The following is a 24,623-nucleotide window of genomic DNA, read 5'->3' on the forward strand; positions in this document are numbered from 1 at the left end:
TATTTCTCTTTAGATGCTTTGTAAATGTTTTATATTGGATGTAAATATGTTCTGAATGTATATTGAGTACAACATTATGTCATCACTCTCTTTGCTTCTTTCATCCAACTTGGCTTAAATAGCTTAGGTAGACATATTTCATTATACTTTCTCCCCCCCCAACACCTTATCAGATGTGTTTCTTTCCCTTGTAGAACTCTAAGCTTTGTACTCATTATTTCCTGTGCAGAGTATTTACATTAGGCATTCTTTAATGATGGACTTCTGAAAATGGCTTCATTTATCCATTTCTGTTTTATTTTTTTTTGTATGTGGTATGAGTGGGGTGATAGTGTTTGTATGTGTGTGATCTATGTATGCACATGTGTGTGTATGTGTATACATGTGTGCTTGCTCATGTATGTGACTGCATGCACCCTTAGGAGAGGGGGATGTTCGATGTCATAACAGATAGTGTCCTGATAGACATTTGTCCTATGTATTTCATGGAGAAAGGGTATCTCACTGAACCTGGAGGTAGGCTGGGAGCCAAGAGTCCTCAGCATACCTCTTATCTCCACCTGACCAGCTAACATGTGATAGGTGCTCATAGCCGTAGCCATGCTATATTGTGGTTTAATAAAGATCAGGATAAACAAATAGGCCGAAAAGATATTTATTCAGGGAGAAATAACTTACAACCTAGACAGATGAACACCAGTAAGTTCCACTGGATGCTCTCCTTTCTGCGTCCCACCAGCAAGAGAGCATCCCTGGCTCCTTCTCAGACCTCCTTCCATAGGTCACTTCCGCCCCTGGCTCTACCCCCTAATGGGCTTGGTCAGTGCCATAGAAGGAGACAAAGTGAATATCCCACTACAATGCTCAGTTGGTTTCCATGGTTTCTGAGAATCTGCTGCTTGTATAGAAAGTCTTCTTACATGCTAGTTATCTTTTTTTTTTTCTTTTTTAGACAGAGTTTTTCTGAATTGTTTTGGAGCCTGTCCTGGAACTAGTGCTCTGTAGACCAGGCTGGCCTCGAACTCACATACCTTTAGTTTTTTTAAGGCTACTTTTTATTGGCTATAAGAAGAAGCATTTGATTTTTTTCATTCCTTGCTTTTAGGGATCGTTGAAATATATTAAATTATTTTTTCCTGCTCTCCATGTTTTCATAAGATAAACCTGGGCTTATGTGTTTCTGTAAGACATATATTTCTTATATTTTTAGGTTAAGCATTTTTTTTTTCCTCTTTGGTTTTCGCAACTTTAATCATAGATCATCCACTATGCATTTCTGAATTTATTTTATTTGGTTTGTATAACTTTTTGAGTTTCTAAGTTTGTGTAATTTGATCAAATTATAAAATATTCAACTATTATTTCTTTAATTATTGATTTTATTTTTTCTATGCAACTTATTTTTCTATCCCTGCTACTCCTTTGTAAGAACACTGCATCTTTTATGATGTACAGCAGACATTCCTGAAACCTCAGCACTTGGGAAATAGGGACAAGAAGGTCAGGAGTTCCAGGTTGTCCTTGGATACATGGTGAGATCCAGGTCAGCCAGAACAACACAAAATTTTGTTTCTAAACAAATATCTTGTGGTAGTTTGTCTGTAATTGCCCCCCCCCAATCTCATAGGAAGTGGTAATATTAAGATGCATGGCCTTGTTGGAGTAGGGGTGGTATTGTTGGAGGAAGTGTGTCACTGTGGTGACAGGTTGATGTCTCTTTTTGCTCCTGCTTAATTCAGTGTGATAGTCAGTCAATTTTCTGTTACTTGCAAGATATATGACTATCAGTACCATATCTGATTGCATGCTGTCATGCTCCCCACAATGATGATAATGGACTGATCATCTGAAATTATACATGAACCCCCTCAATTGAATGTTATCCTTATAAGAGTTGCCATGGTCATGGTGTCCCTTCACAGCAATAGAAACCCTAACTAAGACTGAAGTTGGTGCCAGGTGAAGTTGCTGTGATTAGGTCTGGCTATGTTTTTGTTTTAAGTAACACAGACTTTGGGACTGTGCATTAAAAAAAAGCATTAAAACATTTTAAGTGCTCCTTAATGGGCCATAGTAATAACATGGAAGACAGTGGTGCTGAGTATGATTTGATGAACTATGGGGTCCTCACTCAAACGCTCACTTCAAAGGAGAAGAAATTAGTACAGTGCCTAAAAAATAGTTCATTGTGATATTTTGGTCAAGAAAGTGGCTTCCTTTATCCCTTGTCCAAAGAGTCTTCCTGGGGCAAAAGTGAAGAATTTTGTATTAATTTTATTGGTAGAGGAAATGTCAAAACAGTTTAGCATAGACTGTTGTGGTTACTAGTCATAACTCTAATGAAGATTCATAATGAAAAGGAGAAAACTGAGCAGAGTGAATTTTTTGAGGAGAAAAAGAGCATGAGGAATTGGAAGGGAGCTAAGTTCTGTGTTCAAGGAGATAAATGGATTAAGAAACTGAGTGATCTCAGGGGAAAATCCCAATCAGCTAAATTTCCAAATTAATGCCATCACTGGGAAGGCAGAGGCTGGGCTAGTAGATCTTTGTGTTTGAGGCCAGCCATGTTTAGGTAGTAAAGGGCAGAAAGCTGGTGAAAATTTAATTGAACCAGGGGCCATGTCCCCATCCCAGTACAAATCAGAACTTGGCAGCTTTGGCTACATGATTCTGGCTTTAGAGTTAAGGACAGAAGAAGCAGGTTATGGAATTTGACTCAGCACCTAAAGAAAGCTCCTGAGACAAGGCATGTGTCCAGTGTCCCTGAATGGAGGCCTAGTAGAAAAGTCATTGCACGAAACTGTGAAGTTGAAGACTGGATTATCTTGGAGAACCCAAGATGTAAGAGGTGGCAGAGTTGTGAGATACCTGATAAGGAGAGCTGATAACAGTGAGTAGAATCAGCCCAAGAAAAAGAAGTGTGTTGCTGTCAACAAAGCTGAATGGAGTTGGAAATCTGAATATTGTTTTGAAATCACACATAGAGATGCAGAGTTTGGAGCTTCTAAAATGATTTTCACTCTTGTTTTTGTCCAGTATTTCTTCACTAAACTCCCTTTCTATACTTTTTAATGGCAATGTATGTTAGAATGATCCTGTATGTTAGAAATATATAATCTAGTTTTTGATTTTGATTTTACAAGGCATTACAATTAAGAGACTTCATATAAGTCTCAAAAGATACTTTGAACTTTGAACTTTTAAACATTGTTGAGATAGACTATGGGAACTATTGAAGTTGTATTAAATGCATTTTACATATTGTTACAAGCTCATGACAGGCAGGGGTTGAATTTGGTAGTTTACTGTAATTCCCCTATAATATCATAGGGAATAGCAATATTAGGAGGTGTGGCCTTGTTGGAATAATAGGGGTGGTCTTGTTGGAGGAAGTGTGTCATTGTGGAACAGTCATTGAGGTGTCATTGACTCCAGTTTTACTCGGTGTTAATCAGTCCACTTTCCTTGTCTGCAAGATAAAAAACTCTCTGGTACTCCTCCAACACGATATTTGCTTGTATGCTGCCATAGTTGCCACCATGATGACAATGGACTGAATATTTGAAACTATAATATAGCCCTCTCAATTAAATATTTTCTTTATAAAGTTGTCATAGTCATGGTGCCTCTTCACAGCAATAGAAACCTTAACTAATAAGTAACCCATCAAAAAAAAAAAACATATACCAAGCACACATGCACATGAACACACACACACACACATATATATATATACACATACACAAATACACTTACATGTATAAACTCACACACACATACACACACACCAGTACACATACATGCAAACACAAATACACAAACACACAAATACACTTACACATACACACTCACACACACACACATGCACACACACACAAACACACACACACACACACACACACACACACCAGTACAGCAAAACACTGAAGCAACAGCCCCTTTTTTCTCCCCAGGGAGGGTGAGGCTTTCCATGGGGAGTCTTCAAAGTCTGTCACATCATTTAGGCCAGGGCCTAGGCCCTCCCCTATGTGTCTAGGCTTAGAAATATCCCTGTTTGTGGGATGGACTCCCAAAGTCCATTCCTACACTAGGGATAAGTACTGATCCAATACTACAGGCCCTATAGACTTCCCAGTCCTCTTAACAAACACTCACATACAGGGGGTTTGGGTCAGTCCTATGCTGGTTTCCCAGCTATGAGACTGGGATGCATGAGCTCCCCCTTGTTCAGATCAGTTGATTCTGTGAGTTTCTCCAGCCTGGTCTGTATTCCTTTGCTCATCGCTTCTCCCTCTCGTAACTGGATTCCTGGAGTTGGGCTAGTGTTTAGCTGTGTGTGCTTCTGCTTCCATCAGTTACACGATGAAGGTTCTAAGATGGCATATAAGGTAGTCCTCAATCTCATTATTGTGGAAGGGCATTAAATGTTGCCTCTCCACTATTGCTTAGGTTGTTAGTTCGGTTCATCCTTGTAGATTTCTGGGCATTTCCCTAGTGATATATTTCTCCTTTAATCTATACTGACTCCCTCTATTATGGTATCTCTTTTCTTATCTTCTGTTCTTTCCCTGTCTCAATTTTTGCATTTTAATTTAAAACATTTATATGATGATTCAAAAAATTTCAATTGCTTCTTTAGAATTTCTTTCTGTAGTTGACAAGGTTTTAATAACAAATGATCTAAAACCAGCCTAATTTAAACTTTTGACACACTATGTTGCTAATATATGTTGATTGCCTTTTCATCAGTCATGCAATTTTCCTTTTCATGGCATGATTAGTGGCTTTTTAAAATTCTTTCTTGAATACAGTGAATATTTCTTGATAAAGTCATAGATTGCTTTTATATTAGTCAACTTGGTTGTTTGAACAAATGCCATAACGTAATAACGTATGTGGCTTAAATAACAAATACTTAGTTCTTGCATTTATGAATCTTAGAAAAGAAAGATGATATCGAAGACTACATGTGGAGGACACTCACACACACACACACATATATAAATATAGGCAGATAGGTACCTTCATGTTGTCTTTGTTTATGATAGAGAAACAGTTCATCTCTCAGAAGGTTATTTTAGTTTTATTTATTTATTTGTTGGTTTTTGTTTGTTTGTTTGCTTTGAGACAGTGAGATACTCTCTAAAAACACTGGCTTTGAGGCTTTGAAACACAGAAACATACCTACATTTTTCTCTCCTGTGCTGAAATTATAGATGTATACCACTATACTAGATTATAAGGTTTTTTATTTTTCATGAAAGCTGCATTTTTATGGCTTAATTACTGCTTAAAGACACCTACTCCATATATAATTACATTGTATGTAATATATTGGTTGACATGGGCATTCATTTCAGCTCCTAGAGAGATATGCTTTTATTATATTATGGATGAAATTGAAACCTTCTTATATACTTGATAAATTCTCTACCACAGAGCTACAATTCCAGCTGAAAATAACAATATTTAATCTACCCCCTTTTCTTTGCAAACATTGTCCTGAGGCATATAGAGAGCAAAGTAGGTACAAGTTCTGTATTCTGTAGTACCTGTGTTAATTAGGGAGGAGGGGAAAATTCAGAATTGGCCTGTTCCACCTTACACTGCCTCAATCAGTCTCATTTATTCCAAGGGCAAATTGATTCTATTTTGCAATTAAGTATTAAAAACACATTTTATATCATAAGTGATTTTCAGTATCATTATAGAAGCCAGGCATAAACTTTGTAAATAATTGCTGTAAAATAGATACCACAGTTCTTTAACAGTTTAATTTACTTATGCATACTCCCTTCAAAAAAGTCAAGACATTATTCAATGTCGAAAATTTGGATGTATACAACCTTGAAAATCTATTCATTATGAATTGAATTTATTGTGTAACTGAACCAGAAAATACAGCTCAGTTAATATAATTTCCATTAAGTTATAATACCTTATAAGACATAATTTAACTATTCCTTTTTTATTTTGTAGCTTGATAATTAATAGGAATCAAAAATAAGTTTTCTTTTGAGATTTAAAGACAAGATTTACACCAAGTCCCTAACAAATGGATATGTCATCTCTTACCTCTACCAACAGACAGTTAAATTTCTCTTTGTAATTCATCAAATGGCTATCTATGAATTATTGTAGAGTAGATAAGATCTATTTTCATGATACTATTTAGGACATAGATTTCAAAGAAATGTTTAAAATAATAAACTTTGTATATTTATTTCTAAGAAAGCACACTTTGAAGACAGTTTACCTGAACTTGTATAACAGTACAGATGTTACACTAACTCAAATTTGACAATGAGTCTCCTGATAAAAGGGAATAGTCTGACTTTTCAGACTAGAGGGAATATTCCTAAAAGCCTCCCAATATTTTCTCATTGCAATAAAATTAATGCTGGGCATTGCGTTTTCATATGTTGTAAGTCTGAGTTCATAAAGCCTGTTGTTGACAGCCTAGAGCATAGCCATTGTCCTTTATTTCCTACTTTCATGCATTTTAATACAAAAGAATATCTAAATACAATTACCAGAGAAATTCTTCAGTTTCAGAGAAATGAAGATTTTAAGAAAATCATGAAAAGCCCAGAGACTCGTTGAGTAATTCTAAACCGTTTAAGGGCACCGAAGTCAACAGAGTCTGTCCTGTCCCCAAGGAAGATGCTGAACAAGGATCTAGTAGCAAGATTGATACTTCAAATGTCATACCGAAGATGAAGAATTAAAGAGCAGTGGATGTGATAATTTAAAATGATGTATTATTATGTATTCACTATTGTTTCCTGTCAGACTCACCAGGGACCTCCAGACATATTAAATCAGACCACAGAGGCCGATTTGACAGCTCAACATTTTTTTTTTTAACAAAGTAGTTTTGATTCAGTAAGAAATTTTTTCACCTTGTAAAATTACAATAAGCTCATATTTAACGTCATACATCAAGGAGTGGTATGTTTATATGATTTTAGAAATTAAAATGTATAACCAAGCATTTATTATCTATTAATTTATTCTTTATTCAATCCATGATTATGCCTTAATAGTTATTTATTGATTGTCCTATATCACATCATCAGATTATGTAGTTTCACCTGAAATTATGGCAGAAATGGCACTTGCAATGATCAACCTAGAAATAAAATTTCTTAGTCATTGTATTTAGTATTGTGTCAGAGAAAATTTAGACAGATTAAGTGATAACTTCTATATATTTTATTTTACAAATAATCTTTTATGAGGTCATTATTGAGATTTTGCAGTGTATTTTCTTTTTTGAAATAGAATATATATATATATATATATATATAATTCGCTTATCCACAAACCAAAAATTTCATTACAGAACTGGAACTAGAACAACAATTAAATATAAATTCCCACTTAAAACTTGGGTCCATCACCTGTGTTCAGTCCTTCCTCATGTCTTTTTATTTTTATTTAGCTTTTCTTTTTTTAATATGTATCTTGCACATTTAATGAGAGAAGGAATTAACTACTCTGTATGCTTTCTTTCTTTCTATTTATTTATTTTTCTTATTTTACGTATTGATCCCGGTTCCTTCTCCTCCCTTCCTCCCATGCCCGATTCCCTCCCATCCCACTCCCCCCCCCACTCTTTAGGGAGGGTGATGCCTTCCAAGAGGGATCATCAAAATCTGTCAACTCATATGGAGTAGTGTCTAGGCCCTCCCTCCTGTTTGAAGACTCATTTTTGATTCTTATACCAACCAATATTGGAAGGAAATACATTATTTAAATATTCTGTTGTCACTCCAAGGATGGCAGCATGTCAAGACTGTTTTTAATGCCTTGGAAGTTAACAATGGCAAAGATGGAATTCAGAACTAACTCCAGTAGGGATGTTAACAGTACAGAGAACATAATATAAACAACCCAGTACATCATGGCCAGAGGGGGACAGGGGCTGTGGAGGCTGGAATTAGAAAGTAAAGTGGTGCAGAGGAACAGGGATTTGATCACCATGCACAATAGTCCATTTACATATGTTTAACTGGAACAGGTGATTTTGGCCAGTTTACAATAAGATTGGAGACTATATTCTCCCCTCAATCACAGGAGTGAGCCCATTGGCAGGTGGTGATACATCTCCAACACAATTTCCACACTAAGTCTCAGAGAGGAAGACGGGACTGGATTGTAAAAGCCATAGGTCTAGGAAGTATACTGTGAGATTATGCCTTCTAAAATTGAAACTAAATTCTTCCTCTCAAGACTCTGTTAAGAAATATTGATGTTTTGATTTTAAAACTTATATTGTATGGGTAAAAAGAAATAAAAATCATCAGTTGTACATTACCGTTTTCTTGAATATTATACAAACAACATTCTGAAGTTTACTAGCTGTTACCAGGAAGCCTGAAGTAAAAACCATCATTGGATGTTAAATAAAAGTTTTGAAATTAAATATTGAATAATATTGTAGGTGTTGGTGCTGGAAAGATGGCTCAGTTATTTAGAGCACTTGTTGCTCTCACATCAGCCCCAGTTTTGGTTTCCAGCACACACATGGTCATTTACAACCATCCATAATTCCAGTTCCAGGGGGTCTGATGCCCTCTCTGACATCCACAGGCACCAGACACAAATACAGCAAAACATCCATGTACATTAAAGAAAATAAGAAATATATAAATATTGAGATCATAATATTTCTTTTTAATGTTCTTCAATTTAAATTTGAAAGAAACTTGTTTTACATGTCAAGCCCAGTTTCTGCACCCTTCCATCCTCCCCTTTCCCCCACCAGTCCCCCCTAATCCTATCCCCTTTCTGCTCCCCAGGGAGGGTGAGGCCTTCCATGGAGAGTCTTCAAAGTCTGTCATCTTTTGTAGCAGGGCCCAACCCTCCCCCACGTGTCTAGGCTGAGGGAGTATCCCTCTATGTGGAATGGGCTCCCAAAGTCCATGTGTATACTAGGGATACCTACTGACCCACTCCAGAATGGGAATATTTAATATTCAAACTACACCTTTAAGAAACAATACAAAACAATAAAATGAAAGTGATCAACTAAAAGCTTCAGTTTACTACTATCCTTGACTACTATCCTCTATAGTAAACACAGTTTAGATCTCCTTGAATCTGAAAGAAAATTTCTTCTTACCATCTTTAAAGTATGTTGAGGCATTAATTGAAAATGTACTAAATTTGTAAGTAATTTTACAATTAAAAATGACATTTAAGACAATTGTGTATGTCAAGATCTCAAAATCTTTTCTGAGTAACTGGGATGGCAGAATAAAACTCGATTATAATCTGACAAAACTCTGAACTGTCTACCATCAGCTTTTTATTTTTTCAAAATGTTTCTCTTTAGAAAATTAATTTTTATTATTGGTTCCCTTACTAATTGACAATAGAAAGGAGGTAGGAACAGGGAGTTTTGGGGAGTGTGATAGGTGGACAAAGTACTGGGAATGACTAATGGAATTGGGAGGCATCTGGGTGTCATATAGTAACCTAGTGCAGTGGAAATTCCCTGGAGTTTACGAGAGTGATCCTAGCAAAGACTTCTAGTAATCTGGCATACTGAGCTCCATCCAGCCATCTGTAACCATACAATGTTCCCAGTAATGGGGAATGGGAGATCAACCCAGCCACAAAGCCTTTATCCTATAATATCTCCTGCATGGAAGGTGTGCTGGGGTAATGGTAGTACAGAACTTGTTGGAATGGCCAACAAATGATTAGTCCAACTTGAGGCCCAAGCCTGGAGAGGGAGCCCCTATGCTAACATTGCGTGGATTGCCAGAAACCAGAGCTGCTCAGTTCAGAGATCCAAGACAGAACCAAGTATGACTGGGAAAAAATAAGTCAATGAAACGATTCTTCATGACACTTTGATCTACTCATAGATTGGTGCCTAGCCTAGTTATCGCCAGAGAGGCTTCATCCACGAAGTGTTAGGAGCAGATGCAGGGAACCCCAGCCAAATAATAGGAGAGCCAGGGGAACCGCAAAGAAGAGGGTTGAGTGAGAATTCTATGAACCAGAGGGGTCAAGGACACCGCAAGACCCATGGCAAGGCCCACAGAATCAACTAAGCTGCGTTGTTCATAAGGCCTCACAGAGATGGAAGCTGCAACCACAAACCATGTATGGTCCTGACCTAGGTCCTCTGCATATATGTTATAGTTACATAGTTTGGTGTTCTTTTGGGACTAGTAACAGTAGATGTGGGGGAAACCATTGACTCTTTTGTCTATGCTTAGGTCTTTTTTTCTCTTATGGAGTAACCTCCTTCAGCCTTGATATGAGGGTTTGCACCTAGGCTTATTGTAGTTTGTTATTATTATTTTTTTAGTGAAATAGAGGAGGATGGGATCTAAAGGAGGGGGGATTGGGAGGAGGGGAGGTAGAAGAAATTGTGGTCAGAATGTAATGTATGCAAAGAATAAAAATTAAAGTGATGGGAGATTTCATTCTGTATATATGTTTCTCATACTGGTTAATGAATAAAGCACTGTTGGCTAATAGGAAAGGAAGATAGGAGGGAGCAGGAGACGAGGAGGAAAGAGGAAGTAGTAAGGAGGAGTAAAGATGGGGAGTCTGGAGAGAATGGAAAGAATAGGACGCCAGCCAGCTCTCCGGTAAGAGCACGTGGAAATATTAGATTAACAGAAATTGGTTAATACTTAAGACAGAGCTAGGTGATAAGAAACTAGTACCTGGCCAACAGTATTATATCAAATACAGAGTCTCAGTGTGTTAATTGGGGCTGGCATGGCAGCAGGACAAGACCAGCGGAGGGAGGAAAAACCTTACTCCTTACAGTAAAGTTAGCTTTTTTTTTTACTAAAATATATATTGCTATAATGGATTTTACACATTGGAGTTACTCTTTCTTTCTCCCTCACACACGTACTATCAGTAAAGGAATTTGCTAGCAATTCGTTGTTAAACCAGCTCCTGAAACATCGTAAAAAAGAGAGCAAGAGTGTCAACTGCTTAGGAGAATAGTTGGCCTTTGTGACTTTTGCATTTACTGATTTTTCCAATTTTAAGGCTCAGTAAGTCTCTGCTATATTATAATTAATTAATGAATACTTGTGGAATAAATGAATTAATGTATATTTAGCCTTACATAACAAAGTCTGCTTCCTTAGCTATGAGTAAGAATGTTCTACCTTGAGCAGCTTAGTCCAGTAGTCTTTTTAGTATCTATGTTCTTTTGAGGACCATCATTGCCTTCAGTTATGAGGGAGTTAATGTAGAAGGGGGAGGGAGAGGGAACTGGGATTGATATGTAAAATAAGAAACAAAAATAATTAAAAAAAGAAAAACTAAAAACAAATAAAAACTAAGTGGAAAGTCTGTTAGAGTGGGAAACCAGAGATTTTACATTCTATTCATCCATTAAGAATCCTAATGCAAGACACCTGTGATGCTTGCTTAGTAATTGGTCTCTAGATGCTGCTGGTAGAAATACTCTCACCCAAGAACCCAGCTCCATCTGTTTTGGCCATTGGAGAATATTGGGAGTAATAGCCTCTTGCTTACTCACATTTTTACTTCTTCCCTTCATTATCTAATTATTGTGCATATAACAGGCATAATGGTAAAATGTATGGAAATGGCTAGGCAAGCATCTTGCAAATTTGGTAATTACTGTATTATTCAAGATATGCGTACTATAACCAAATGTTCCAGCCACATACACAATGCATATATTAACAATAAAATGGCCAATGCCTTTTTCTCTATAAAATGTATTTCTTATTGATAGCATATGACTAGAGTATGAAGACATGACTCTGAATTGAAACAAATCCTCAAGGTGTTTAATTTCATATATTATTGATTTAGAAAAATAATGCTAATGACCCACAGAATGGTAGAGGAGAAGTGTTTTGTTTGGTAGTCATATTTATTGCTTTCTTTATGTATTTGCACTTGAATATTTGTAAACGTGAAGATAAAACTATCAGCCAATCTATCTATGCACTCACTATGTGTGCATGTAAATGTATTTTATCTAATATGCATGTATTTATTTATACAAATTCAGAAGTCAATTTTTAAACATAGTAATTTTCCTCTGAAATTCCAACTTCTATGGTTCTTAAGTATTATTTGTGCTTAATTTTAAAATGTGTTATAAATACTTCTTTGTTTGCATTTGATGTATCTTTTTGTATTTATCACCTAGTGGAAATTTCATTTGTTCTTGGTGTTGTATTTTAAGAAAAGTGGTGAATGAGAGAAAGACATCATGTGACAGGGTACAAGCAGAGGGGCCTTTCATTAGGGAAAAGGATGCACAAAAGGGGGAAAGGGAATGCTATCTTTCTCTATCCCCTTCCCACTTTTTGATCACTTTGGAGCCCATTCATTGTGGAGGGATACCTTGCTCAGCCTAGATACAGTGGGGAGAGCCTGCAGTCCTGGACCAAATGATGTGACAGACTTTAATGAGTCCTCATGGGAACCTCACCATCTCTGAGGAGTTGATGGAGAGTAAGATGGGGAGATGGTGGGGGAAATTGGAAGACTGGAGTGAGAGGAAACTTGGATTAATATGTAAAGATTACTTTTTAAAATAAGGAAAAAAGTCAGAAGAAAGGAGAAAGGTGAGTAGCAGGAAAGAGGGGAAGAGAGAGAGGGACAGAGATACAGAGAGGTGGAGATACAGAGATAAAGAGAAAAAGAAAGAGAGAAGGAGGATGAGAGGTAGGCAAGGAGGGCCCATTTAAAAGGGAATGCAGTGAATGTGTGCTTAGTGGCTGCATCTGAGGGCATATCTTGTCAGAATCCCAAGGACAGGCCAGTACAGATGCCTGAATTTTAACACTTGGGAACCATACTATGAAGGTGGGATAAGATGGTATTTTTGTCTCCATGAATTTTCAAGTTTTGCAATACTGGTATTAATATTTTAAATTACAGATAGATATAACTGAGAGATGAAAATGTGAATGTAAAGAGGTGTACTTGAATATAGATATGAAATGGAAAATGTATGCCTATTTCACTCTATTTTCAAACTCTTTATAACCAGTTTTAATTCTATATTCTTTCTAATTATTTGTTTTTTCATTAAAGAGCTTCTCTGTGTGACTCTGGTTGTCCTGGAATTTGCTCTGTAGACCAGGATAGCTTCAAATTCAGAGATCCACATTTGCTGCCTCCCAAGTGCTGAGATTAAGGGCACATACCACCATGCCATGCACATGTTTCATTTCTACATTCTTGAATAGAGAAATAGGATTGACAAAGCATTCTGAATGCTGTGACACAATTATTCCTAGATCATATGTTAATCTTGTTATCTTGTGGATTGCTTATATCTCTGGTTCACCATTCAAGCTGGTATTCACCTTCAGGCTTGACCTTCACGTTTTCCTGCACTTTAGGTTTGAAGTGACTTACATGTTGATATGACTCCAGGGTCTATTTGTAAATTCTTTATTATTCCTGCTATCAAATGAGAGGACCATGTCACTTTTCTTTAAATTGAATTCAGGTCAGTTGTGACAGTTGAAGTTCAATACATGGATGCTATGTCATTGTGGAGGCTAATGAGAGAAAGGGTACACAGCATCTTAGGGTTATTCACTTTTGGGTTCTGAGAATCTAGATAGTTATATGACCATGACCCATACAAAGATAGGTCTCAGGAATAAAGCATGGCCATGTGTTCCAGGTAGCATCAAGGAACTACCCACAAGGCTGACAGCTGTGCTCATCCCTGAGCTGTCTTCTTGTTCTCACTCATCATCTTTCCAGATGAGATCATGATTGCCAAGCAACAGGGAAAAGCTACCCCTATAAAGCTTCATCATTATTCTATACCACAAAGTCTATGAACTAGTAACATGAGTTTTAAGAAAGACATTAATGCTGTGGTATCAGTCAGGACACACTCCAGTTTCTTTAAGGAAACTTGTCATTTCTAAATCTGTGAAAAGAAAAAAACAGAGTTTTGATAAAAGTGTGTAAGATGTGCTAGTGAGAAAGATACTTTGGATCCCCTTTCTTGTTTAGTTCTGTGACTTACTGTGTAGTTCTTGGGTTTTAAATGTTCATTTTCATACCAACATTGAGGCTAGATTAATGAATATTTGCTTTATTACTCAAAATATTAATTGAAGATTAGAATTCAGAAATAATCAGAAGGAAAATAACTGTAAATGGCAGTTTGGCTATATTTGGTTTCTATTGTGTTTTTAGAAATAATTGTATGGTGACATATATTTCTACTAAGATCTAGTCTGAGGATAGTCATATACTGCTAAAAAATAATCACTTTACTGATAAGTGGTTTTATGCACACACACACACACACACATATACACTTGTTACATGTGATTCTGAGCTTCAATCACTTTTTGAAAGTTTATATATTTAAAGGATTCAAAATGGTAATTTAATATAAGAAAATGATGTACATTGATCAAATTAATATGTGACCTTTCTGTTTTTCTTTAGACATCATATCTTTGTGCTTGAAAAAATTTCAAGTTCTTCTATTCTTGTTCTTTCTAAAACCACAATAAAATGTTGAGTACTATAATGACTTTACTGTTATGTAGACTCAAAGTGCTACTTACCATATTGCCTGGTTTTACCTACCTTTCCCGCTTCTCTTTTTAGTCTCTACTAATCACCATCCTGCCTTTTATATCTGTGAATTAAAAATTTTAAATCCCCTAGTACTGACTTGAGTCTCTGTGCACTGAGGAATGAGCTGTGATAAAGCAGGTCACCAAAGAAGACAGGAAGAAGATGTGAAGATATTCATTTTTATTTTTCATTATTTCTTTTTCATTTATTATTGCTTTCCTTTATTAATGTACTTGGAGTCATTTCATTTTCTTCTGAACTTTTATATGAACATGTGTTGCTCATCACAAATTCAACTTTCCAAGTTTTCAGTTAGATTTTGCTTCTTAACATAGGGTGCCCGTATTGCATTAAGCTTAAATATATAGATAATTAGGTTACTCTTATGATTACTACAGTAATAGATGATTTATACCCCTAGTCAATCTTACACAAAAATTAAATTTCAGCATACTGCCTAGATAGCATACGATAAGTTTTTTTTGTGTGTATTAAAGTTTCCTATTTATCTGGGAGCATCTTGAATTTACTTTAAGGAAGTTAAGTCTACTTGGCTAAATGTGCAAATGGTTTTGAGAGAGAAATGGGACATCTGGTTTTTATGTATAAGAGCATCTCAGCAGGTCCTCAGCAAGAAAGCAGAAGGTTACTATTAAAGGAATGATTGTGTACAACAGAGGAAATGTAGGGAGGATACTTAAGCTCTTTTGAATACAAAATCAGTCTAGCAGGAAGCAAAAGAAATGCAGACTTGTCTTCAGGGTCATTATAATAGTGATAGAAGTTGAAAGTCAAGACAATCCACTAGTGTCTGAGGAATGACAGGTCACTTGTGAACACTTCCGAAGCCATATCTATTCTCCCACTCAAGGGAATGAAGTCGGTAGCTGTTTCAAAGATCTTTCAAATAAGTTGCAGGTTGATACATATGGTTTCTATTTCATGTTTTTACCCAAGCATATCATATACAATAGTTACCAAATGCTTCCTTTCTCTAGGAACCTCATGACTTATCTGAGGGCCAGTGAGATCATTTACTCTGATTGCTCTCTATTCTTAGACTTTATTTTTCATCTTCATCAATAATTTCTTCATTTAATGGTACCCAGTAATAGTGTGACAAACTGATCCATAAAGTTCTTAATTTTTTCTCTAGCATTTTATGGGTCCTCTTTTTCTAACAATCAAAGCAAGCAGAGAAAAAAATTTAAAAGTATTTGTCTTCTCTAATAGACTGAAATCCCATGATTTAATATCACTACCATCTTACCTGAGCAACTAAGATGATGTCATGTACTTAGCCACTATAACAAAGCATTTGTTTATATGTTGAATAAACCTTAGTAGGTGCTAGCTGATAGAAGAATCACTGAGTCATCCATGCCTGATTTTCCTAGCTTTTCACAACAGAATTAGTCTGTTGGTACATAACAGATGTGATGGGATTCAAGAATTATCCTCTTATTTAAAAATATTACTTTTAATACAGAAAACATGTAGAATATATTTTGATATAAGTTCCAAGATGAAAAGATGCTGCTATGGTTGAGTAGCAATGACCTAGACATTTTGACTTTGTATCTGTTTTTGAGGAAATTGCCTACCCTTAATGTCAGTACATTTATAGGCATGAGAGGATTCCTGTTTTGAAGTTAATTGTCATAGGTGCTGCTGGCACTTAATAAATATTTGATCATGTAATTAAGGAGTAACTTGCTATTGAGGAATAATTTATGACCTGTGTCATGTCTCTGGATGGATCAAAAACGATGACATTATCTTGCTAAAAATAACATTATATTAAACCTAATATGTATACACATGCTTAAAACATACAAAATGCATCCTTGATAGAATACTTAATAAAATTCTTTATGATGCCCTGTGCTTATTTTTCCAAATCAGGTTTTTCATTATCTATTTGGAAAGTGCTGCCTATTGAATCTCAAATTTGATTCATGGGTCATGACCCAAACTTTTGAAACACATTGATAAAAACAGTACAAAACATTATCTGTTATGGTGAATGAATATAGGGTATAAATTCTAAAATGAGGGAGAAAACTAGGTACTGTGAAGCCTAAAGGGACACTCATGGGTTTTTGTAGAATAAGAGATCCTTGTGTCCTCCATTTGTATGTATGTTATGAAATATATCACTTAGTGCATATTATTTGTTCTATTTAGCAAAAATATCAAGGTATTTACATTGAGTCTTTTGACAGTGACAATATTTATACTAAAAAATTGATCCCGTTAAAATGGCAGCCAGCCATGGTGGTATATACTTTCAGTTGTATTACTCAATTAGCAGAGACAGGCTGATCTTTGTGCTTCCTGGCTATCCTGGTCTACATAGTGAGTTCCAGGCCAGTCAGGACTATATAGTAAAATTGTATGTCAAAACTAAAAAGAACAATCATTGAACGATTGACTTGGAAGTTATACTAATTAACAAAACACAGGTGTTTAAAGTATATGCACTTCACTGCAATATTTATGATAAAAGTTTAGAGCATACTTAATATATTCCTTACAAAACAAGGGTTTTACATAATCATTTTATAATTACTTAGTAAAATGTCTTAGGAGATAAAAATCATTCTATTTTTTTCTGCATTAATGGAGAACAAAATTCTACTATTATATAAATAACTAGAGTACTTCCCATATCTACCAACTCCCTAAAGAAAGTTTAACTAAAACTGTTTGATTCTTCATTACATGGGTGGCCTAATGAGGTGCTGTTGCATTGACATTTCAACAACTTATTCCAAGAAGTGTAAAGTCAATGGAGTCCACTTCTCATCAGTGACAGTTATTCAGGGAAGTTGGAAAAAGAATTTAATAATATTCACTCTGTGCTTCTAAACAGAGTTGTAGGTAAATAGAACACCAGCAATCATTTCCTCAAAATATTTTCTTTTATCCTTTATTTCATTGTGATTCCAGAGAAGTGTCACTTACCTCAAAAACAAATAGTACAGCTGAATAATGCAAGATGTTTCCCTTTAGATATTCTTTTATGTAATGAATGGTCGATATTTAAAGGCTGAATATACAATGACTTATGAGTATTTCTGATTCCGTACAAAACTACAAAGCAGCCATCACTGCTGAATTAAGCAACATGAAAAATAGTTTAATTTTTAAAAATTTATGACAATTTCATACGTGTATAACATTTATTATCTTTCTTTACTTCCAAAGTTCCTCTTCTTCTTTCTTTAAAAAAGTATTTATTATTTATTTATTTACTCTGTGTGTGTGAGAGAGAGAGAGAGGAGGGTATCCATACTTTAATACCTTCAACTTTAAGAGCTGAGGAGTGGTGAGGATTGGGAATGGTGAGAATTGAGAAATTTACTCTGCAGTGTCAACACAGCCTTGGAAGAATTGCTTAGGGCATGTGTATCCATACTCTCTGATGTGTTTGAAGTCCTTTGGGAGTGGTGGAGGCAGGTGACCAGACACAATCTGAGAAGGAGAGCTGGTATCCCAATCTGGCTTGGTCCTATGCAGGACTTTCACTTGCTGCCACAGTATCTGTGAGTTCATATGTTTAGAAGGCCCATTTTCTTGGTGTCTCCTATTCCTACAAACTCTTACAATCTTTCCGTCTCCTCTTCCATAAATGTGCCTGAGCCCTGAGGTAAGGGGTTTGATGGAGACATCCTATTTAGGACTGAGTATTCCAAGTTCTCCTACTCTCTGCAAATTGTCCAGTTGTGGCTCTCTGTACATTTTTTGTATATATTGTAGGAGGAAGTTTCTCTGATGATTGCTGAGCAGGACTCTAATGTAAGGGTATAATCAAATGCCATCAGGAGTCTTTAGATTGCTATGTTTATTTAGCAGAAAATTTATTTGGTTTCTCCTAGGCCCAGTGCCTATCTAGTTTCAGGTTCTAGGCTACCTGAGAAAAGTCAGGCATGGTTCTTCTCTTATGGATGGACCTTAAATCTGTTCAGATGGCAGGGTTAATTGCCCAGGAACCCCCATGGAAACCCCAAAACAACCCAGATTATTGCTAAGGTTAGTATTTGTTCTCCACTGCTGATAGGGCCCTGTTGTTGAAGACAACAGCTATGTTAACTCGTTGAATACAGAGAAGCAGAGATGGTAGAGCCTTCACCCCTACTATTGTTCATAGTCTTCAAAGCCACTGTGCCTCTTCTTACAAACTGGGTCCTCTACCATCACAGGTGTGTGTGTGTGTGTGTGTGTGTGTGTGTGTGTGTGTGTGTGTGAAGTGTGCACTGTCTTGCTCAGGTGTCATGGTGTCTATTTGTTCATGACTGCAACAACTATGGCACTTAAAGAAGACAGCATTTGATGAAGCACACCTGCAATCTAAGGCTCTTATAACCATTTCTCCTCACATTCCACATGTCCCCTGGACCTTGTAGGGAGTTATATAGATGTCTCCTTTAGGTTTAAACATTCAGATTTTGGCACAGAAGCCTCTCTTTTCAGGGAGAAATGGTAAAAGTGAGGTTCATAAGAAAAGTAATTTTATACAAAAGTATGTTTTCCTTCTGTACTCTGAGCATACTCTATGAGTTGTCCTCTAGAGAGTTTCTAGTTGTCTCTTTCTTCTTTGAAGAACACACTCACACTCAAAGATTAACATTCACCTTCTGAGAAATTAGATATAAATATGTCTTTTAGTTTGAATGTTAAACTCATAACACTTGACCCTTGGTTGCAGAGTCTGCTACCTCTATGTGATTTCCTTTTACAATGTAACTTTCCAACTTATCTGTAAACTAATAGAGCTAATAGAGCCTGTTTTCTTTTTGTGAATCTTGTTTGAACTTATCAATTGCTGTGGCTAACAACATATGGCAAAGTTATCAGTGAGATAATTACAAAGGTGCATTGTGTATTTAAATTTCTCTCATCAACCATTTCCTAGGCTCACTTAATGAAGAGCATAAGGACATGCAGAAGAAAATGTAGACAGTAAACGAAGGGTAACCTAGAGTATAGTTAGCCACTCTCTCATAATGTGAAAGAATCAGCTACTTCAGCAAACTCTGTGCTTAACTCATATCTAACACTTGAATAAGTCCGGAAAAGACCAAAAAAATCCCATCTGACTAATAGACTCCAACTTTTATAAACTCCTGGATTTTGGTTTGCTTTGCTGTGAAGTAGCTGTTAACTGATACAAAGTTACAAAGTCAAGGAGGACTAAATCAGGTTTTCTAGGTGTCTCTTGTGTTCCTCAGGATTATCCCTAGACATTGGGTTTTAAATTATAATTACTTAGGAACATTACCTATATCGGTTTTAGCTAATAAAATGGGGGGGGGCAGGAAAGATGGCTGAACTGGTAAGAATGAGTAGTACTTTTGCAGAGGACCACAGTTTGGATGCCAGCACTCACACGGGGTAGCTCACAAGCACCTGTATCTCCAACACCAGGCTGTTAATTTCCCTTTTTTGGCTTCTGCAAATATTTCCATTTATTTGTATATACACTTTCATGAACATATATACACATATATAATTGAAAAAATATACATACTAATCCTTATAATACAGGAGGGTTTAGAAAATAGATAGCAAAGACAGAAATGTTATTAAATTATAATCCCCAAAATAAAATTTAATAATTACTATGGATTACAAAGTACAGCTTTAAGAAGATCTTAAGAAGAGCAGACACTTTATTTGATGTTTTTATTTTTGTTTGTTCTTTGTTTTTCGAGATTAAGTTTCTCTGAGTGGCTATGGGGCCTGTCCTCGAACTTGCTCTGTAGACCAGGCTGGCCTTGAACTCACAGAGATCCACATGCCTCTAACTTCCTGAGTGCTAGGATTAAAGGTGTGGGCCACCACCACCTGGTAAGAAGAAACAATTTAAATGAACTGAGAATATGTGTTATTAAAGAACCATTAAGAAGGGCATTTGTGATGTCATAATAAAGAAATTAACAGTTTTAGGATGGCCTACAATGTAATGAACACCTCGCTATGAGTAACTCTGTGGATTTGTTTTTAAAGTTCAAGAGTCAGGAAAGCAATATATAGAGGTATATCATTTTGTTATTTAAAAAACTTACAATAACTTCATAAACATAATTCTCTAAGAATATTCATATTTAAAGAAGGCCATTCAAATAAATATTTGTAAAAGAGAGGCAATTATGAAAGTGTCTATATCTTTTATAATAGATTTGAGAAATGGATACACACTACTGCAAAAACAATGTTGTTGCTTAATTGAGAGTCACTAATTTACCTTCTGCTCATTGTCTTCAAGGTTGACATATGAAACTACAAGAATTCAAAAGAAACAGCATAAACAATTTGTTTCCATTATGACCATGTCTTTTGTTTGTTTGTTTTCTCTAGTGCATATTATCTTTCTATAATAGAAACCCTTAATGGCAATAGGTAATTTGTTTGAACTGGAGAAAAAAGTCAATTCCTTATAAATATGAGTTAAAGGGTGACATAATCAATGCAAAAGTCAAAATTAACAATAATAAAATCACCACCCATGTTCTTGTTGTGCTCTTAAATAAATGACTAATCAACATATGTATATGAGTATTACATGGTATCTGCTTTTCATAAAATTTAGAGAGAGTCACATTGAAGAGAAAGGATACTAATTTGTTACTTTGCCTTTTTCAAACTTTGTTTTGCTCATGGATGAATATTGCTACAATATAATGAAAATAACCAAATTGAACTGCATAAAAATGATGCCTGAAGATTTTCTTTCTTGTATTTTTCTAGAGTATATTCCCTGTTCTATTTATTTTTAGAAGCCTACAAGGACCTTCAATGGCAGCCTCATGGGCAGAACTGTGTCACTGTGAAGGTGGACTTTGAGGCCTCCTATATGTTTAAGCCATGCACAGTGTTATAATCTCATGAATGACCTGGCTGTTACTGTAGATTCTTCCTATAACTTATTCCTTTCTGCAACAAACTTGGGATTTACTTCCCACTGTTCAACACCATCTGATCATTTACTGGAAACAAGTTTCTACCATGTATTTGGAGTTTTACTAATTATATTCCCTAGCTATGTTTAAATATCTGATTTCCATCAACAGGTTCTAGTTTACTGATCATATTCCTAAACTATGTTTGAGGTCTGTTTCCCACTATCAGGCCCTTGTTATCCACACCATTGCAATTGCAGAGACCAATCCTTTTGCAATTACCTTTATTGACAGGAATTTGGTCAGTGTTTAGGGCTCAGGCAAAAGCATCCTATCTAAGACATTCCCAAATATCCAAGGACATAGAATTACTACCCGCCCAAAATTGTTGATTCAAAGCTGCCTACATGAAGAAAAAATAAGCATGCCCTGGTTTTACCTCACTGGCAGATAGACAATAACATAAACTACCCCTGCACTAAAAGATTCTCAAACTTCTTGTTTTTTAACTCAAGATTTTAGCTTAGAGATTTACTGCTTATATTTCCCTTGAGATGATAATGACAAAGGTCATCAGCCCATATGCTCATCCTCAGGGAAAAGTAGACTTTCCTGAAGGCCGCTGCCACCACTGAAGCCAGAGCATTGGAAGGCTCCAGGTTTTCTTTCTTGTGAAAATTAAACTCAGACCCTCACTTTGACCCACAGCCCTAAGCAATTGGTGCTAAAAGATTCTCCTAGCAGTTTTAGTTTATTGCTCTGTGTGTAAATCTTATCTGCTTTGCTGACCCTGAGAAACTCAAGCCTCACATTGTATTACAAAAAGAATTACTGGTGAAAATACATAAACCCCTCAAGAACTGGAAGGAAGGGAAGGAGAATATAGAGAAACAGAAAGAAGAAGGAGAGAGAAAAAGAAAAGAATAAAGGAACATGCCCAGGAGCAATTGTATGAATGTCAATTCTTTTAGTTCCTTTGCTTTTTAGTAGTTCCTTTTTTTTTTTTTTTTTTTTTTTTTTTTTTGAACCTTGAACAAATATTTTAAAAACAGGACTGTTAAAGTTTTCAATAAAACTAGTTCCTAGAAAGAATACATACAGTAGATAGTAGTTTCCTATGACATAGTTAGAACCCTCTGGAAAATTTATGCCCTAATTCCTATTTTGGATGCAGGGGACTACACTGGTCATTTCAATATGAATGTTATTTGTTGTTCAATATGCTCTTGACTGAATTCTTCCACCTGAGAAATTAAAATATGCAGATAATGACTCGAGGAAGCCACAAGTGATTTTGGATTATATGTTTATAACTTGAGTTATTTTTGTCATAATATGTAAAATAAATATTTTTACTTAAAAATTTGAAGAAGCAAAATGTTACTGAAAACTTGCCTCACAGTCATTTTATTTTCTCCAATAAAAACACTGTGAAAATATGTTTAAGGACTAGCAGGCAATTTGTAGGTGTGCACAGAGACGTGACATAGTCTTTCTATTAATAAATCACAACATTTCAACATTCTGATTTAACCGTTCCTCTTTTTGCCCTTCACCAACTCTAGAATGAAGAAAATCAATGAATAAGATTGCACTCACCACCTCACACAATTTTTTACCAGTCAGGGGCACAGCTATCCAATTTTGAGATTTGCTCATCATTTATTACTGTTTTCCAATTTATTCAGAGAAAACTTTTGGAGACCCATTTGGTAGAGGTTATAAGTACGGCATTAATGTAAATCAGCATTGACTGGGCTGTGAACTGCAGTGAAAAATACAGTGCCTGCAACACAATGGTTGCCTTTTTATTTTTCACTTAATAACAAACAACCTAAGTGAAATTTTTCATTCATTTCAGGAGAATCAAGAGAATAATATGACACAAAATCTATTCATGAATAGTTCTACAACTTTTAGATTCCTTTTTCTAAATATCTTCTAAGTGACAACCAAACTATATGAAGATGATCATATATCAAGTCAATAATTCTTATAAGAATCTGTAGTCTTATATATGAACCATGAATAATTATAATATCAATATTAATGTCCTGTAAAGCAGACATCATTGACAAGTGTCTTCTCTGCAATTGATATGTGTCAGGCATTGTGCAAATCGAACTGTCATCAGCGAGCAGAGCAGTTTTGAAACAGTGTTCTTAGAGAATGTATTAATAGCACAGAGAGAGAGAGGGAGCAAATGTATTAAGTAAGTCATATCACATGTGAAATTGTTATGATGTAAAGGAATCATAAGCAGGAATCTGGGGTGAGTGACAGGAGAAGATTAGGACAGAGAGGCAGCTTCTTTTATTAGTAGAGTGTCCAATGTAGTCATTACCCAGTCAGTGATGTCTGAGTGAGGATTTGATGGGTGTATTGGAACCAGCCAGTCAAACACCTGAGAAAAGAGCATTCCAGACCAAGGCAAGAACACAATGAAAGCTCAGCCTTGAAGTAGAGATGATTCATTAATTCCAGTATTCAGAGCACAGAAAAGGGAGAGTGGAAGGCAAATGGAAGAGACATACAGAAAAAGAAGCCTGGGCCATGTCAAATGTTTTGTTTTACACTGGGAGTTAAACAGAAAGATGTTTAAGGGCTTATTGCAGTGCAATGGAATGATCAGATGTCAAAGCACTGGCGGATATTGCCATGTAAGTTCAGCAGGATAATCCAAATTATTACTGTTATAACATCATAACTTTTCTTCTTTTTCAAATGTCTCAAACTGTGACTTATTTCACAAGGATTCTCTCTCTCTCTCTCTCTCTCTCTCTCTCTCTCTCTCTCTGTGTGTGTGTGTGTGTGTGTGTTGTGTGACATATGGATGTGTGTACACTGTGCAAATGAATGTGGAGGCAGAGGTAGGTGTTGAGTGACTTCCCTCCTCTCTTATATTCCTCTCTGTATCCTTTTGAATAAGATTCTCACTGTACCTGAAGTTCTTCCTTTTGTTTAGAGTAGATGCTTGTTCATTGGGCTTAATCAGGCTTAGCAGCAAGTATCATTACCTGCTAAAACACCTTGCTGCCTACTTTATGGAGTAATTTTTATTTTCCCCAAAACAAATTAGTTTTTAAACTTATACAGAAAGCCACATATCTTAATGGGGGTACCATGTGATGC

General features: G+C 35.9%; 1 protein-coding gene across 1 annotated transcript in view; it reads right to left on the reverse strand.

Moving 5' to 3' along the window:
• Galntl6 (polypeptide N-acetylgalactosaminyltransferase like 6) overlaps positions 1-24,623 on the reverse strand; it is a 1,089,910-nt gene that overhangs the window by 447,409 nt on the left and 617,878 nt on the right. The window lies entirely within an intron of this gene.

The sequence above is a fragment of the Phodopus roborovskii genome, unplaced genomic scaffold (genome assembly GCF_943737965.1).
Source record: "Phodopus roborovskii unplaced genomic scaffold, PHOROB, whole genome shotgun sequence".
Classification (NCBI taxonomy): Eukaryota; Metazoa; Chordata; class Mammalia; order Rodentia; family Cricetidae; genus Phodopus; species Phodopus roborovskii.